Source organism: Caretta caretta, chromosome 5 (assembly GCF_965140235.1).
Source record: "Caretta caretta isolate rCarCar2 chromosome 5, rCarCar1.hap1, whole genome shotgun sequence".
Classification (NCBI taxonomy): domain Eukaryota; kingdom Metazoa; phylum Chordata; order Testudines; family Cheloniidae; genus Caretta; species Caretta caretta.
Window position 1 is genome coordinate 132,997,707 of NC_134210.1, and position 12,556 is coordinate 133,010,262.

A 12,556-nucleotide genomic window follows, 5' to 3' on the forward strand; every position below is an offset into this window, starting at 1 on the left:
AAAGGGCTTTTCGAGAAATCATTACTTGCCTAACTCATGCTCCAGTCCTAGTTTTTGCTGACCCAAGCAAACCATTTATCCTGCATACTGATGCCAGTTTGGAGGGTCTGGGAGCAGTCCTGTACCAGGAAGTGGAAGGCAAACGTAAACCTGTAGCCTTTGCCAGCCGAGGATTGTCTGATAGTGAAACTCGCTATCCCACCCACAAGCTGGAATTTTTGGCCTTGAAATGGGCCATTACTGAGAAATTTCGAGACTACTTGTATGGTGCTCAGTTCCAGGTGTGGACGGACAACAATCCACTGACTTATGTGTTAACAAGTGCTAAGCTGGATGCTACAGGGCAGAGATGGGTGGCTGCCTTGGCTAGCTATGAGTTCAGCATTCAGTACCGATCAGGGAGAAGCAATGTAGATGCAGATGCATTGTCCAGGCATCCGCAGGCTCCAGAAGTTGCTGTGATACCCACAGATGGAGTGAGAGCTATTTGCAGTGTGAGTCGCCGAGAGCCAGAGGCCCGTGAGGGCCTTCAGGGATGTGTTGCAGAAGCTTTGGGCCTGCCCCCTGAATGCATGCCTTCTGCTTCAGTGAACTATATTGCATTAGACCAATCTCCTTTGCCCATGCTCAATGCGGCTGACTGGCAAGAAGCCCAGCGGCAAGATATTGACATTTGTGATACACTACTTGCCAAAAGGGAGGGGCGAAGCCCAGCTGTGGTTGTCCCACCTAACCCGGAGGGTAAACTACTATTGAGAGAATGGACCAAACTAAAACTGATTCAGGGAGTGCTACACCGAATGACCACTGACCCTTTACAAAAACAACGAGCACAACTAGTACTGCCAAAAAAAGTACAGAGCCCTGGCTATGAGGGCCCTGCATGATGACTTTGGGCATTTAGGGATGGAGAGGACCCTGGAACTTATTCGTAGTAGGTTCTATTGGCCCCAAATGGCTGAAGATGTTCACAGGAAATGTGAGACTTGCGCTCGATGTGTTCAAAGGAAAACTCTGCCCATGAGGGCTGCATATCTCAAGAACATCACCAGCAACAAACCTTTGGAGTTGGTATGCATTGATTTCTTGTCTGTAGAGGTAGACAAGAGGAATGTTGGAAACATTCTAGTAGTGACTGACCATTTTACACGGTATGCACAAGCATATCCCACACGTGATCAGAGGGCCACCACCGTTGCTCGAGTATTGTGGGACAAATATTTCTCAGTCTATGGATTCCCGGCTCGGATACACTCTGATCAGGGGCGGGATTTTGAGAGTCACCTTCTGAAGGAGGTGTTGAAGATAGCAGGAATTAAAAAGTCTAGGACAACGCCTTATCACCCCCAAGGTGATCCTCAGCCAGAGAGGTTCAATCGAACCCTATTAGATATGTTGGGAACTTTGCGACCAGAGCAGAAGGCAACCTGGAGCCAGCATGTCGCATTTCTGGTGCATGCCTACAATGCCACAAAGAACGATGCTACGGGAGTCACCCCATATCTCTTGATGTTTGGGCAAGAACCAAGATTACCCATAGACTTGTGCTTTGGTGTATCAGAGGATGGAGATAGCTATGAAACTCATCAGCAATATGTATCCTGACTAAGAGAAAAGCTGCGGGATGCTTATCGCTTAGCTACCGCTGCGGCTCGGAAGAACGCAGACCGCAACAAACATCGATATGATGCTAGAGTGCGTTCGCAGGAGCTCCAGCCGGGGGACAGAGTCCTGCTGCGAAATTTGGGTATTGCTGGCAAACACAAGATAGCTGACAGATGGAAGGCAATACCTTACCTGGTGATGGAAAAGCTGGGAGATCTGCCGGTCTACAAGATCAAACCTGAAGACGGTCCAGGGCAAATAAAGACGGTGCATAGAAACCTTTTGCTCCCTGTGGGGGAATTGGTAAGCACCCCTTGTGAGATGGGCCTCGGCAGGGCCGCCGCGCAGAACAGAGGTGCTAGACCAAAGCCGCCATCCAACACAGACAGTGGGCCCCCTGCAGCTAACTTACCCCTATTCTGCACATCTGAGAGTGAGTCTGAGGAGGAAGACACAACCCTGGTGTATCCTGGGATGGAGACAAGATTTCAGTCTCGATCAGCTGAACCAAACGAGAGTTTTCCCTCTTCCGCCCTAAACCCAATGGCGGAACTATTTAGGCCCCTTTCTGATACCCCGGTGCTGCTGATGAGACCCCCCTGTGATGACACACACAGGTTATTGGACAATGGGGACAGACAGGTAGAGGATGTCCTGGGCACCTTGGACCCTCCAGCGTTAGAACTAGGAGTGCAGGGACCTACGCCAGTAGCCGAGGGACCCAATGAGTTGGTATAAAGGGAGTGTGATTGTCGGGACGACAAAGTCTCGGCTGGGGGGAGGATGTAAGCAGTGTCAGGATGAGCTCCACCCTGACATCTGGTGGTGAGGTGTGGCAAGTTGTGGAAAAGAACTTCAGGGGCCGATCTCATTTGCATAGGCACACCCACCCCGCCTAGAATGAGACCATAGCTGCCCAAATGGTCACTTTGGCTGCTGTGGGATCCCCAGTGTCTCTGTTATTGGGGCAGGAAGAATAAATTGTTATTACCCTGATTATGGGAACTGTGCTTGGAACTGTACGTGGCCTTTTGTTATGATAGAGGGATTCACCATCAACTAAGTAGCACTCGCTAGGCAAGGGTCATGGGTTCCAAAACTGTGTGAATGGAGAGAGGCTGGGGACAAGTACTAATACTTGGTGGTATGGGCCCCTTGGTGAGGGCATTACATGCTAATTGCACTTCCTCCTCTCTCCACTGTGGAATATCAGAGCTAATTTTGATTCCATTAGGAGTCTAGTTATAGGCTGCTGAGCTCATTTTGGGCTGACAGTGCACCAGCACTGTGGCTCCCCTACTACAAGCTGAATTCACCTAAGAGCTGAAATCACTGAGTGTTGTGTTAAGTAGTGGGGGAGCCGGAAGATATATTGTGGAGCAGTTGGCGGGCCAGCTGGAGTGCCTTGCGGACCGGCTGGCGGAGCGGAGCGCAGCAGAGCGAAGGAGTTCGTGGGGCGGCTGGCGGAGCGGAGCGAAGGAGTTCGTGGGGCGGCTGGTGGAGCGGAGCGCAGCCGAGCGAAGGAGTTCGTGGGGCGGCTGGCGGAGCGGAGCGTAGCCGAGCGAAGGAGTTTGTGGGGCGGCTGGCGGAGCGGAGCGCAGCCGAGCAAAGGAGTTCGTGGGGCGGTCAGCTTCAGATCATGTAAGGTGCCTCTTAACCCTGTCCCATTTCCACCCAGGTTGGGAGGTAAAGCTCCGCAGATAAACTTTCGAACTCTGGGGCGGCCCTGACCAGGGACAGAGACTTTTGGGGCATTGGACTTTTGGGACTTTGAGTGATTTGGGGTTGCTGGACTCAAGAACCAAAGGGAAAAGGGCATGCCCCAATTTGCTTGGGGTGGGTTTTTGCTCATGGGTTTTGTTATGAATCCTGTTGGTGGTGTTTCCCAAACATAATGCCACATTGTTTCTCTCTGTTATTAAAAGGCTTTTGCTACACTCAGACTAGGTGCTTGCGAGAGGGGAAGTATTGCCTCTTGGAGGCGCCCAGTGGGGGTGGTATATATTTGTCCCAAGTCACTGGGTGGGGGCTCGAGCCGGTTTGCATTGTGTTATTGGAATGGATCCCCTAGATATGGAACCCAGCCCTTGTTGCTGCCAACTCTGATGGGCAGAAGGGTTACATAATATAAACCCCCATGATAAAATCTTAACCTTACTCATGAATGCAGCTAAACCTAGGCCGGGAGGTGGGCACAACCCATTACATTGCCTAGAGGATGCTGTTTTCCAAGCTGGCTGATAAAGGCGCTGTATTAAGAGGAACAATGAGAATAACTTTCAGGTCAGGCAGGACTTTGACTTTATATCTTAAAATCTGTTTATTTGAGGGTGTGATTTGATGTTCTAAGGTTAACTTTAAATCACCACCAGTACAGTGTATGCCGTGTTGTGCTGTGTCTCTTCGTTTGGGAAAGAATTCAAACAAACCTTGAATGTTATCTTGGCTGTGTTAACACTTTGCTCTCACAAAGGAAACATGCTTTTGGGGCCAGATCCGCTGCTGGTGCAAACAGGGGTAGCTCCTCTTGCCTTCAGTGGAATGACAGATTTACACCCTCACTTCTACACCCACACATAAACTGTTATTGACTCCGAATTAAGGCTACTCTAATGTATTTCCTATCAAACAAATCACTGAGGACCAGGGGAAGCACCAATTAAGCTGACATTAATGTCCACACCCACCTCATTTCTCATGCCTCACCCCTAAACACCATCACAGACTTGGCAACTTCACAGTTCTCGCCTTTTCAAGTCTCGCCCAAAGCCGTCGAGATCCAATTTCTGATATTCACAATTGCCCTCAAAGCACGGCCTGAATACTCACTCCATGAAGATTGGAGCGACAGGGGAGGTGAGGTCATATCTTTTATTGGACCGGCTTCTGCTGCTGAGAGAGAGACGAGCTTTCCAGCTTACACCGAGCTCTTCTTCCGAAAGTTTGTCCAACCAATAGAAATTGGTCCAATAAAAGATATGACCTCACCCACCTTGTCACTCTAATATCCTGGAACAGACATGGCTACTCCACCACTGCATACAGTCCATGTAGATTAAAATTTTCAATAGTGCTTGAGGGATTTAGGAGCCTTTGTCTCATTTTCAAATGATGTGCTGAGACCCATATTCTGAAAGGTATTTTAGGCATTGCTGTGCTGAGTGTTTGTAAGGTCTAAGTGCCATTTTCAAAAATGGCTTAAACACTGAGGCTCATAAGTGTCTAAGGGATTTAGGCCCCAAAAGGGTAGATTTCAGAAGATGTCTAAACATGCAGACAGGTGTGTAGTGGCACTTTCAAGAGCACCTATCCAAGTTGGGCACCAAACTCCTGTTTAGAATGAGACACATCTGATGGGAATTGGAAAGACTCTTTACTTATACCTCGCACGCTAGGGTTGATGAGGAAGTAAGCACATGACCTCCCACACCAGCGATGACCCCTACCTGCTCATAGTGGGGTGGTAGGGGGACAGAGTGAGGGCCGTGGCTTCAGCAGATGTTGTACTCAGTACAAGCCAAGCCACAAATATGGGGGCGGGGGCATGTGACCCCCCCAACCTGTCTCGCTCCGATCCACATCCCAACATGGAATCATCCCGCTGTGCCGCTGTAGCACTTCAGAGCTACCGCTTATGCAAAGCAATTAGTTTGTTTGCCCAAGGGGGATTTCTTGCCAAAAATTAGGGGCCCAGAAATTAGAGATCTAATAATAATCTTAATGATTTTCCCTCTTCCATAATAACTCTGCTGTAACAGTCAGAGCATAACATGTGCAGACCAGAACCTTGGGGCAAGCCTCGTCTAAGAGTCCACTCCTACTTCAGAGTGCCTAGAATGGGTCCATCTCAATCTAAGCAGCCGCACACGCAGGAGGAAGTTTAACTCCGCTCACAGTAGGGCACCAGAGGGGAGGAATCCTAATCTCCTTGTTTCCATGTGCTTCATGCATACAATCCACAGGGAAAGAAAGAGGGTGCTTATGTCATTTTGCCATTAAAAAATGTCACTGCTGGCCCCAAGGGGGTGTAACTTCTCAGGCAAGTGGTCTCAGCAGTAGGACGTAGCCATTCTGGAAAGATAAGCCAGCTGCAACTTCTCAAGGCAAAACAGTGCACATAACCCATTCCCACTGCTAACCAGTGTAATGCCTCCCAGAATATAGGGGTATGTTTGTTGGTGTTTGTGGGTGTGATTAGTAAGAAGTGCGGTGAAAGCGGGGGCTGGCTGCTGAGATCACACCAGACACAATCTCCAAAAGTTCATTATTTTCGCTTGTAATTTTCCTTGCAGTTAATATTCAAGCTGCATGCAAGAGATTGTGTCACTAAACAAATCTCAGGTTGCTGTGTAGACTGGGTAGAGCAGCGGTAACACTGGCTCCCCTGAGTTTTGTGCCCTGTCACTTTCGCAGCAGGGCTAGCAACGGCAGATTCGCTGGGTCGCTGTGCAAGGTGATGCTGCGTAACTGTACTGCCTTGTGCAGGAGCAGGAGCTAGTTAAGCACTGTGCCGAGCACACTTGCTTCTCCTCGGAGAGGCTTAAGAAGCTTTGCTGGATCACGTCCCTGATCCTTGGTTGTTTGTTAATGCCTATTTAACTCAATTGCCTGAAGAACACTTGTGAGAAATAATGTCTTTGTTAACAGTTCATATCAACGGATATCTGAGAGTTTGCAATACACAGCTCTCAAATCCCCAAGAAGTGCAAAACTAGGGAAGACCAGACTGGACATCCCTCATATTTTGAAGGTTAACAAAAAGAAACTGAAGAAACCCTTTACAAAAATCTTTCAATGATGCAAAGAAAGGCACAAAGTCTTTTGAAAGGAAAAATCAATAACTCAATCTGGCCTTAAATCCACAAACACCATTTCTCTTCTGTCACTGAAGACACTACAATATCTCACCTAGAAACCTCTCTACAGGTAACAGTTTTGTGAGTTTTGAGAGTGTAGCTCCTTGGGGATGCTGGCATCCCTCGTGCAGAAGCCCCAGCCTAGATCAAAACCCCATTGTGCTAGGCTCTGTATATACACAGCCCCCTTCCCAGCAAGATGCAGTCTCTGCCTGGAGGCAGAGACTAGAGGTGCCACTGAGTCTGCCTGTCTCACCTGTACTTGAGGGACACACCCAGCTTATAGGGGCTGGACCAGGAGCCTGACTGACAGTCAAGATGACCTACTACAGGCCCCAGGGAGCCTGCCCGTGGCTGGGACTGCCCTGAGGTGTGAGCTGAGCCCAGGTGGAAGCAGTGTGTGTAGACAGAGCTCTGGCCAGAGGGAGGTGGGTTAGAGTAACTGGAGAGGATGCAGTTGCTCTCTGTTGCAGAGGACTGGAGACTCCATTTGGCCAGGGAAGACTGGCTGCCTGCAGTGCTGGGGCTGGGGGTGGAGGTGGAGCTTCCCTTGCACCAGGAGCCAGGGCTTGACCTCACGGTAGCCGAAAGACAGCTGTTGGCTTCCCAGCAAGAGACACCAGTGCTTCACACCAAGCTCCAACCCCACCACCCAGGTAAGGCCTTGGGGGAGAGTTTGGCGGGTTGCTTCCATTATATTCACTTAGTTCATGGGCATCTAGTGTTTGTTGCTGTGGGATAAGGATGAGATTCCTTTGCCTGTCCCCTTCTCCCTTGTTCAGGGTACCGCTGTCATTTCGGGGGGTGGAGGGGGGACCACATGCTGTTTATTGTGAGTTGTTGGTCCTTGATTCCCTGATGTGATGTACTTGCCAAGAGGTCACAGGGGCTGCGCATTAGTTTATGCACCTGGCCACCTAGTGGCAGCACTGTGCATAAAGAACCCAGAAGCCATTGGTCAGAAGGTGGATCACCGGAGCCCTGAAGAAGGAGGAATAAGGGGCCCTACCACCCTTGGGGGGTGGGGTGTGTGGGGGTCAGGGCTGGCCCAGGCTATGCACACAGTAAGAGAGAGTCTCTGTCCTGAAGAGTATGCAGACGAAATAATCCCTGTGCAGGAGGGATTGTCTTTTTCTTCTGTGTTTGCACAGCACCTAGCGCCATGGGGCCCTCGGCTATGAGTAGGCCTCCTGGATGCTATGATGATCATAATAATAGAGAGAGGGAAAGGGACTTGCCTCGGTCACACAGCAGGTCAGGGGCAGAGCTGGGAACAGAGCCCAGCTGTACTGACTGCCACACTAGTTCCCTACTCACTGGACCCCACTGCCTCTAGCTGGCTTGAATAGTGCTAACGAGGACGCATCGGAGCTTATCAACATGAGAAAGAGTTGCATAGCTGGGCTCGAAATGTGGATTCTTCCCTGCCTCCTGAAACAGATCTTTGGGTCAGAGCCCTGCAAATAAATGTTATCAGGAAAGTCTGGAGGTTGGATTGGCTCCAAACAGCCATACATCTAAAGGCAGATATGTCATAACACTCCTAGGGCATTGTTCCTGGGAATGTACTTCTCTGAGCATTTCCAGATGTCCATAGAAAAAAGAATGCACAGAAGAAACATCATTTTATAGGAATCTCCTGAATGGGAGAAAAACTCCATAATCACATGTCCCGAGAGAGCGATCACTACAGGAACAAGAAATGCTGGGAACAAATAGATGTGGCAATCATTACAGATGTATGTCAAATTAACATGCCAAATAAAGTGTATGTGGCAGGGGGCTGGGGGTGGGGGAAGTCTGTTGAAATGGTTCCTGAAGCCCCATCAACCAGAAAATGTCCTCTTTCCCCCAGACCTGATGTTTCCCCAAAGAGTCCCTGACCTCTGGAGATTTAACCTGGGCTTCTCCTCCCAGGAGAAATACAATAAAATCTCTAAAAGAATTTATCTGTAGGGGTATCTCTGTGCGTGTCCTTGCTCTGACCCCAATTCCGCAAAGCACTTAAGCACTGAAGTCCTCAGGACTTAACAACGTACCAAACGTTATATAGGAATTGCCATAATGGCTCAGACCTGTAGTCCATCTGGTCCTGCCTCCAGCAGTGGCCATTACAAGCTGCTTCAGAGGAAGGAGCAAGAACCCCCCAGTAGGTAAAGATGGGATAATCTGCTAGGGGACGCGTCTCACCCAAAACAGTTAAAGATTGGCTTAAACCTCAGACTGTATTTTCCTTGACCTGTGATAATTCTAGATATGCTTTGATCCATATAAATGCCCAGTCCCTCTTTGAATCTTACTGAGTTCTTGGCCTCTAGGATATCTTGTGGCCGTGAATTCCACAGTCCCATTAGTCATTGTGTGAAATGGTCTCGGTTTCAGACTTATGCCCTTCCAATTTAATTGAAGTAAAGAATGTGTTTAGCTACTACTATTCAGCTACTTAGGGGCCTGTTTCTCGTTCCATTTCCTCATTTAGTTTGCTTCTCTCGCTCCAGTTCATCCTCTCTTCCTCCATCTGACCTTTATCATCTTTCTGCTGTTTTTTCCCCACTTTCTTTCTGTTGTTTTCCCTCTTCTCTTTACTATTCCCTCTCCAATTCCTGGGTCTCATTTCCTTCTATTTCCTCCTTTCTAGATCTCTCCCATTTCTCTCTTTCACTATAGTTCCTCCATCTTCTGCTCTCCCCCTTACCAAAATCCATCTGTATCCCTCCTCTTTCTCCTCAATCTCCCATCAATCTCTCTCAGCGCTTCTGCCCCAGTCTCCTGCTTCCCTACAGGAGTTTCATTCTTCCTTCCCTCAACCATGTCTCTTCACCCTTCCTTTGATTCCTCACCCCTCTCTTTCACCTTGGTAAGCAACATTGGTAGAGTGGAATTTGTCCTCGTCCTTAGCTAAAGAGGTAGCCCTGGAGGATTCTGCGTATGACCCAAATCACACTGTACATGGTCACTACAGTCATTCTGCTTCATCGGAGCCCATCTTGGTAGTACTTGCGAGAGGAACGAGCTTTTGAATTGAGTTGATTGTTTCTTGAGCTCCTGCAAAGGGGAAGGTATTTATTTTATGATTGGCAGGCAAATTTGCTGTCCCAAAATGTTAAATACAGTGAGTCGGGCTGTAATTATTGAAGCACCACGGCATTGTTATAGCTGCAGTTGCTTTGAAACAATCACGCTCAAGTGGAACAGCTGCCTACGGGGGAGCGTTCCTTTCAGTCAGCTACTAGGGTCTCTTGCTGTGTCTCTGGCGGGCGACCGCCCACAGCTGCCAGAGCACCTCTGCTCCCATTCCTCAGAGATGAGGCTGAGACAAGAAGCTGGTGTTAAAACACAGGCAAAGACAGAGCTCGATGTCTTGTGAGGTCGGGTTAGCAATAGTTCCTGGTATGGCTGCATTTAAGCCCTGTCTACATTGAAGAAATTCATGCCGGTGTTCCCTAGGACATGGTAGACAGGGTTCAGTTCCTGAACTCAGCCACAGATTGCCCGTGTGACCTTCGGAAAGTCACTTAATCCAGCTGGTGCCTCCGTTTCCAAGGTGGATCAGACTTCCCTGGCCCTCTAATGATTGTGAGGTGCTCAGGTGTATCATGTCTCAGGTGATGAGGATGGCCGAACCGTCAGTGGGAGTCAGTGGGAGTTAAGCACATGCTTAAGTGCTTTGCTGAATAGTAACATACTCAGCACGTGATGAAATGCTTTGCTGAGTCCTGGATGCCGTTCAACGAAGCTGTGCTGTGTAAGCCCTGCTTCATGCCAGAGCACCACGTTCTGATGGGGCTGGTATTGATCATACTGGTGAGAATGTCCTTAATGTAGACACAGCCTGAGAAATGCCAGGAGACTGGCCTCCCCCCCACACACACATTTCAGCCACAGCGAGACAGCAGGATGCAGAACAATTGCACTCTTGCTCTCCCCTACCTCCAAGAACATTTCAGATTTCATTTCATTTTCATCTAAACGGGTCCAACCAATCCCCAAGGGGAACTTCGTTATAACACACAGTAGTGTTCTACCCATTTCAATACAGGTCTGGAGGGACCCCATGATACATAAGCACAAACACTATATGTCCCTGCCAACCTGTTTGCTGTTCAAACCGAATTGCCAGCCCCCTGTTAGAATAACAGTCAGCCTGAGCTAAACTCGGTGAAGGAAGAACATGATTTTAAGGCTGCACATGCAACCAGAAAGCTCAGAAGATGGGGTGAGAACACCAGATGGATGGCTTGGTCTGGGATGCATAGGAACAACTTGGCTACAGTAAACCAAGGTGGTTACAGCAGCTTTAACTGAGAATTTCCCTTGCTTGTATCCCGCCCCTCTCCTCCTCCCCTTCTCCCCCCTCTCCCCCCGAGTTCCTGTCAGAGCATGTACTTTTTGTTTTGCCCAAGAAAACATATCGTTGCTGGAAAGGACAAGGCCAGACCCAGCCCACCAAGTGATCCATCCTTTATTTTACAATATGAAAAGGTGCTGAATGACAGTGGTGCCTCAAGTTAGCAACAGGCTGCTGTGGACAGGGTTTTTAAACTGGGTTTCCCAAAGCTGGGCGCGCTGTATTTAGGCACTCACATCAGACACGCAAGGACCAGGTTTCCAGTTCATCAATACCCTCAGCTGGGCCCATGGTTTTTTTTCAAATGAGCTCAGCATCCAGCAGGTCCTGTTGTGACACATGGCTGGAGTTTCGAAAGATCTGAGCACCCTAGAAATGAGCTGTCTGGAAAATCTGTCCCTTGGGGCCACTGCTTCACAGACGTTATGGGAGGCCCCAGATCTATTACAGCTCTCTGATTTTTCTACCCAGCCTAACCACACATTACATCACCCTACGGGCTCCTCTAGCCTGCACCAGCTGGCGATGGTTCCCAACAAAGCATCCACTGCCTTAGGATTGCTGGAGTGCACCACGCCCAGGCCACATCTCCTCCCCACCTCTCCCAGCCCCCAACCCACTCCCTCGTGCCAGGGGGTGTAGAGAGGCCAGTGTAGGGCTCTGCCTCATGTCGGAAGATTCCCCAACGAGGGGAATGTGACCAGTCTCTGCTCCCCTTGCACTGTCTGAGGCTTGCTTACCCCTGTGGGCCCAGGACCAAGGGGTAAGGATGTAAGGGGGGATTCTTGCTCCCTTGAGCAGGTGCACAGTCTTCCTGGCTCCTGCACCCTGGGGAGACGGATTACCTGTACTGACGGGAGAACCCCTCCCACTGCTCTAGGCAATGTCTACACTGAAGCGGTGCAGCTGCGGCTATGCTGCTGTCGCAGTTCAGGTGTAGACAAGCCTTTAGCCTTGTGCCCCTTCTATGCCTCGTGGCCGTCTCCATTTTTCCTGGGCCCTTTGCCCATATCCACACCCCTTGCCTGTGGCTCAACCCAGCCTGGAGCCACCAGCAGGTCCACTTAGACTTATATTAATTACTTCTAAGTGTTACACCATACAACCATAGAACCAGCTCCTTGTTAACTTTGTATTCTCCCCCACCCCACCCCCCCTTTCCTTCATAAGGCCAACTGACTGGGGATGGAGACAGAGGCCATGGTCTCCATCGGTTTCTTCAAATATGTCAGTGAAGACTAGAGCTGGTCAGAAAATAGGGACTTGCTCTTGCAGGAATTTTCATGGTGGTGGGGTGGGTGGGGGGAGGGCTAGAGCTCCTAGCTCCTGAAATACAAATAAATAATAATAGGTACCTACCTGGGAGCGGAGCACTTCTGAAAATCCATCCCTTTTTCTTTTTTCAGATAAGCGTGTTACCACTGCAAAGCAAGGCAAGAGTCCAATCTTTCATGACAGATCAGCGATGTCACAATGTGCGCAGATTAATACAAATGAAAACTTTACAGTTTTTCTTTATAATGATGATCTTTGTCTGTGGCTTCGACATGGCTGGGATGGTATCTGAATGTTCTATTTCAGACCTTTAACGATAAAGGTAGAATTGATGAGATAAGAACAGCAGCAAGAGACGATGGCAGGGACAGAAAGGTTAGTGGCGAAATATCTTCAGGGATGGAGTATAAATTGGAACGTGTACTCACAATCCACGCAAAGGTACATTTACGTAAGGACCTGCTCATTCCAT